The sequence below is a fragment of the Rhinolophus sinicus genome, linkage group LG13 (assembly GCF_036562045.2).
Source record: "Rhinolophus sinicus isolate RSC01 linkage group LG13, ASM3656204v1, whole genome shotgun sequence".
In the NCBI taxonomy this organism is placed as follows: Eukaryota; Metazoa; Chordata; class Mammalia; order Chiroptera; family Rhinolophidae; genus Rhinolophus; species Rhinolophus sinicus.
In genome coordinates, this window is record NC_133762.1 from 27,779,627 (window position 1) to 27,786,105 (window position 6,479).

The following is a 6,479-nucleotide window of genomic DNA, read 5'->3' on the forward strand; positions in this document are numbered from 1 at the left end:
GGGGGCCCTGGCAGACCCCCAGACTCTCAGCCCGCCTGTCCCAGATTCAGGCAACCCATGGCCTTCCTTAACCTTCAAAGTGGCAAAGAGAAATCATTTCAGTTACCTGACTCTTGGGACCACCTGTTCCAAATTAGTCTTCGTTCTCCAAATGTTTATAACCTAACTCTCAAACAACAACCCACCCATAGCAATACAGTCCCTTCCAGTAAACGTCATTTGGACTGCCTACCGTAACATTTTAGGGCCTTGCCACTGCCGGTAAATTTATTGACTCTTTTTAGGAACTGAAATGCATGGTGTTATAGAATGGAAGGAAGAAATCAAATTAGCCCTTGTAAATAAACAGTCATTTTCCTTTACAGAACCATACACAACCTGCTAACTATCATGACTCACAAAGGCTCACAGTTGTGTATTCTAAATACTTAACATGATTTTTTCTTTCTCTGTTTAAAACAACAACAAAGAACATCAGGGCAGAGTCAGAAAATAATTGTGTTCCAGGCATTTAAAACCATTCAAATTTAGCACCTCTGTGCAAGGAGAACTGGGGCAGAAATGACACATGGGGAAGGCCTAGTCTGCAGAGGTCTGGAGGCCTAGATTCTGGTTTCACTTGCTCTGTGTTCTCTCGCGAGTCATTGGACTTAAGACTCAGTTTCCTCATTAACAAAGTTGTAATACTATATTTTTATTATTACCTAACTCAAAGAGCTGTTGTGAGAACCCATCCGAAAAACACACGTCAAGAAATGACTTCAGGCCTAGTATACAAGTAAGTGCTCAATCAATGGCAGCTATTTCCATTATTATCATTAACGCAAGGATATAATTTGCAAATGGAGAAATGGCTAAGGCACGAATATGACGAAAGTGAGCAAAAAGAAGAAAAAAAAGCAGCAAAAGTACATTTAAAAGCCTGTGGCTTTTTTCGTCTTTTCCCTACCAGGCAGGTATTTTCATACCTTGAAACTGATTTTAAATCACACACAGTAAGGAGCAACTTCCTGCCCCTCTGATGCACTTACTGTGAGACAAGTGGGTCTGAGCCAGTCACTCCAAGTATTTGCCACCTGATTGGTGGGGGGTGGGGGGTGGGGGTTATCCTCGGATTAGAAGAGGTGTTAGTCAAACACCATTAGATCAGTTAAGATCTTCAAATAGCAAAAATGAAGCATTGTCTCAAGCGAATTCTCCACTAATTGCTTCCCTTCCAGAATCTTCTTTCTGTTTTGTGTGTTAGGGACTGTTTGAACTGCCACAAATCGTGGTGGTGGTGGTGGTGGGGGTGGGAGGCAAGCTGTTATGATATTGGGGGGTGGGGAATCAGGGAGGAAGGTGGGGAGTGAGCGAGGCATTGTGGGGAGTATGTGTGAGTGTATATCTGTGTTTTCTGTCAACAGGCTGTGTTTTCTCAACTCTAGGGTTAATTCTCTGTAAATAGATTCCATTTGAGTCCACCAACTCCCTTTTCAGAGCAGCTAGCTAGAAAAAAAGTTTCCTTCCACCAATAAAACTCAACCTTGGCAAGAATCGGAAGGTTCAGCCTTTGGAGGTAACCGAATCACCGGCCACTTCACCTCCACAAACCCCACAGATGAGGAGAATGACATAATTAGGCGAATTCCCCCCTTATATAAAATCTTTGGGGGAAGAGGATCCCCTCTTCCCCAAGGAATTCATGTCAGGCCAGACCACTTTGATTTTATCTATGCCTCAGTGAGAAGCGGCCTTCTCATCCAATTCCTCCCCGCTTCTCACACCCCCCCTCCCACTCACATAACACCCTATGCTCAAACACATACCACATGCACCTCTGACCTGTGGCCACCGTCTCATGTGCTTTTACTTCTTCCCCAAGCATTTTTATGTTAAGGACGCCGGCCCAGCAAAGACAAAAACCCTACCCCAGCTGCAAATTCCACCCATCCTCTTACAGAAGATAATGTGCTGTTGCTGTGTGCCTGGATATTTAGGAAAGGGTAGATGTCTAAACAAGATATCTCCAGTCCCTTCATTTTGTCCTGACAGCCTCAGGTTCTCTCTCTGCTGAGAGAGGCATCTGTCATGAGCTGTTGGGAACCCCACTTATGCACCATAACGGCCTGCAATTTTATTATACAAGGAGTTTATTGCTGGCCTAATTAGTTTCAAACTGGGCATTCCAGCTGAGGACACCTAAAAAACATCTGGTGAGAGGAGAGAGAAGGCGTCCTCGTTCTGAGCGGGTTACGGTAGGATTTCTGCATAACTCTGGTCTCCTGCATTGGACACAAGTTATCTTTGGAAAAGTAACTGAAAAAAAAATAAGGAAACGGTTTCTTCTTTGTGGGAAAGGACTCATCTTGTCATGGGGGAGCCCAACTCGTCTTAAAGTGGACGTGATTGAACTGTGTATACTTTTATTCACAAGCTACCGGGATCTCAATAGCTTGCTCAAACCTAATTCAAATGTTCTTAGCTACACCACAGAGCGTTTCTGCTGAGGATTTTTTTGTTCTCCCCACAGCAGCTAGCATTTTATCAATTTATCCGTCTGGAACAAGGCTTGCGATCTCTTACATGCAATTTAAAGCAGAAGCAATACCACAGGTTTGGAACAGCATGTCTTGGGTGTTTTGGCCAAATGGTAATCCTGTAACATGTCAACAAATCATATCTCTTTATGATGTGTTTAATACAACACAAAAGGCATGAAGAGAAGATTCTAAAACTTAAGTGATTAAAACATCTGTTTTCTGAAAATCCCCAAGTATTGGGATAACATTTTTATTGTATTTTCTTTTACTTCCTTTAGTTATTTAATATTAAGGAAGAAATTTGTATATTTATACAAGATTCTCATACACACAGCCATTACACTAGGTGAGCTATTTTAAGATGGAGGAAAAATGCTAATTCCTTTAAGATAAAAGAATAATATTGTGATTTTTCAGTTGCAAGAAAAGAATGGAGTAACTACTAGCTATGTATGGGACACATGAATTCATTAAAAAAAGTTCAGGTCCTTTCAAATCTAGCCCCATTGGTTGAAACTGCAAAATTTACAGTTTCCTCCCAAAGCAAGGAGATTTTGAATACAAACACCATTTTAGGCTTAGTCAAAAGCAAGATTCAAACCATCACCCTTTGTTATATAAATTTATTATTAACTTTCCTTAGTCTGAGTATGTCTCAATGCAAGGAAGTACAAAGTTCAAGATGTTCAAGTGATGGGAAGATAAAAGTGGGGGTAACAAATGAACATTTCTTAGGTAAAGTTTCCGGAAGATTTTGTGCACAAAGATTATTTTTAAAAGGAGGTTCCTCCCTCTCTCTCCCCAAATAGGCCATCGACTGGTAATGTGGTACCCGTACTCTGGGAGTAGAAATTTCACTCAAGCAAGAAAGGAAGGGCTCATGAAATTAATACAGTCGGTTTGAAATACAACAATTGTCCACTGCTCATAATTTCCTTTGGAAGGGAGCTCCCTAACTCAAACATAATTCAGCACTCAAATTCTTCCTTGATGTTTGTAAATCATTCTACCTCCCCTCTGCTCTGACCGAACACTCCCCAGTCCGATGTTCACTCATTTCACTGCACCTCATAATTAAAAGGTACCTCCATCAGGGGTGATTTATACCTCAACGTCATAAAAAAAAGTAATTAAAGATTACGTAGCATTTCGGGGAAAGAGGGAAGAAAAGAAAATGGTATCCATAAAAGGCGGCATCAATCTTGCTTTTTAAAAATAATTCCGAATACAGCAGTGTACCCACTGTTACTCTCAGCTGGGGCTTCGCTGGGGGGTAGCAGGGACCTCGCGCCGCCGAGGCGCTTCACTTTCAATAGCTGAGAAATGCGCATTGAGGATTTTGTGGTGCAAGTATTTTTACCAGTCAAGCTTTCCTAGTATTCCTTGAGCTTATAAACTATTTATTTGGGGGCAGGAAATATACTTAAAGCGCTAGGGCCAGCACCGCCGGTTAACCTCCAGACTGCACGCCTAAAAAACATTTCCATTCTCCACTTTCTCCCATTACAACAAACCCCTCGCCTCCTTCTAAGCATCCTTTGGATGTAAAGTTTTTGTAATTTCAACTCCAACTTCAGCAAGCGTACAAAACCCCCAGAGCTGGACCAGCGCAGGCCGAGCGCAGACGGACTTTAAAAAAAGAAATCAGCAACAGGGAGCAGGCTCAGCGGGCCTCTCCAGCCCCATCCCGGGGATCCCAGAGTTTGCTCCTTGGTTACCCCATAAACAGCGCCTGAGGGCGTGAGTTGGGATCCGGCTCCCGGCGCCTCTTCGGTCCCATCGGGGAAGCACCCCTTGTCGCGAACCACCTCGGCCATAAAACGAACCAAACGCAATCAACCCAGCCGCGTCTACACCGCCTGCGCGCCATGCACTTGTCCCGCGCGCGGAAGTATAAACTTCACGGTCGTTACCCCCACCCCCAAACGCATGGGGAAACTGAGGCCCGGAGCCTGGGACGGACCTTCTCGAAAGAGGTTCAGCCTGCTGTCCCCGCTTCTCTCGTGCCTGAGGCGTCCTGGGAGCCCCGGGAGCCCCTATCCCGCCCGTGCGTCCCCGAGCGCCCCGAAAACTGCGGAGGCCCGGGCGGGGCGAGTGCTAGAGAGAGGCGCAAGGCGAGGGGGTCCGCGTCCACCCCCGCCGGGTGAATCCCGGTGGGCAGCCAGGGGTGGGCGCCGCAGGAGGTACTCACCGCGCGCAGTGGAGAGGGTGCCCCGGCGCGGTGCAGACCGGCGGGCTGGCGGGTGGGCGCGGGTCCGACGCGGCAGGGCGACTGCGGCGGGCACGTTGCCGCTTCTGCTGCCGCCACTGCCTCCGCCTCCTGGGCTGCCGCCGCGGCCGCCTGCGCGGGGAGGACCGGCCCCTTCCCCTCCCTGGGCCGGGCCCTCCCTCTGCCCCCGCCCGGGTCCCCGCGCCGCTGCGTGGGCGCGTGGGGGCGCCGAGGCGCGGCGCTGGGCTCCGCGGGCGCACACCCCCGGAGGCTGGACGCGGGGCGCGGGTCTCGGGCCCTGCAGCTGCCGCCGCGCTGCTCTCTGCGCCTGCAGCCCAGCGGAGAACGCTCGCTCCCGCCGGTCCTGGAGGAGGTGAGGGCCCAGCCTCCTCCCCACCCACCGACACCCCACACCTCCTCCCATTGTAACCCAGTCACGGCCCCTGAGAAAGAAATTATTGCTTAGAAGGAACCTCAGCAATTACACTGAATTCATTCATTCATCCACTCATTCATTCATTCATTCATTCATTCATTCATTCATTCATTCATTCACGCAGCATACATCGCACATCTACTGTGCCAGGCACAGCACCTGGGAGATTCAGTTAAAACAAGACAGACTAGTTTTTTGCCCTCCCGGAACTTAACATTCACATGGGGAGACATATCATAAGTAAACAATCAAAGAATCAAGGCAATCTCAGAAAATTATAATTACTATGGAGGGGGAAAATGCTGTGCAGTGGCAAGGGGACAGTGATCTTAGGGAGGGTGGTCAGGGAAGGCCTGTCTGAGGAGGTGACATCTGTATTATGAGTAAGTGCCCTTCCTGGTGGAGGAAAGTTCAGGGATCTCCTTGCACCCATTTTACAAATAGGGAAACTGAGGTTCCGAGAACTTAATTGGTATAAGCCCCTCCACACTCACCCTCAAATTAAGGCACCCCACTTCATTCTGTCATATCCACCTCTTTCAACCTTCCAGACACACATAGAAAAAACTGTCTTGAACAGAATCTATGCAGCATTTCCTCCCTCACCTACTTTCTAATGTGTATGAACCCTGTGTGGGACGCCCAGGATGCTTCAGTCCAAAACCAATCTCAGCCACGGCCATATGTTAAGCTTTATAAAACACAGGGTGCCGAGATAAATCTGAATTTCAGAGAAGCAAGGAATAAGGTGTAGTATGAGTGTGTCCTATGCAATAGGTCATACATACTTATGCTAAAAAAGTATTCATTGTTTCTCTGAAATTCAAATTGAACTGGGTGTCTTATATTTTTCTTTGCTAAATCTGGCAACTCGAAGCCCAACCCTTCCTTATCTCCTTTAATCCCCCAAAGAGACAGAAAGGTAGAAGCTTTTCTAAATGTTCAAGTCTCAGTTCAAAGAAGGCAGAAGGTGGCTGAGCCAGGGCTGACTTCAGATCCAGCTGTCTCCAAAGCCCTTGATATTGAGATATAATACAGAGCCTTTGACTCCAGTTGTGGAGTTACTGGGAAGTTGATGGATGAAACTTAAGCTCCTGGGGCACTCGTTTGCTGGGCCACTTTCTAAGGCCCTGACAGGGGTCTAGAAATGTTGTGGGGACAGAGCCCCAGAAAGCAGTTTCCAGGCTCTCGGCCTCACATAGACAGGTGCTGGCTCAGGTAGTAAATGGCCATCAACTGTGATTGCATGGCCATCAGCTGTGGCTAGTTGGCCGTCAGCTGTAACCAGTGAGCCATTGGCCACTAATATAAC

At 47.2% G+C, this 6,479-nt stretch overlaps 1 protein-coding gene across 1 annotated transcript in view; it reads right to left on the bottom strand.

The window, feature by feature from the left end:
- The window catches only part of EYA2 (EYA transcriptional coactivator and phosphatase 2), a 217,741-nt gene extending 212,671 nt beyond the window's left edge, over positions 1 to 5,070 (bottom strand). The window contains exon 1 of the mRNA XM_074317592.1: positions 4,714 to 5,070. The gene's annotated coding sequence lies outside the window, so the exon portion shown is untranslated. The remainder of the gene's footprint in view (positions 1 to 4,713) is intronic.
- Between the last annotated feature and the right edge of the window lie 1,409 nt (positions 5,071 to 6,479).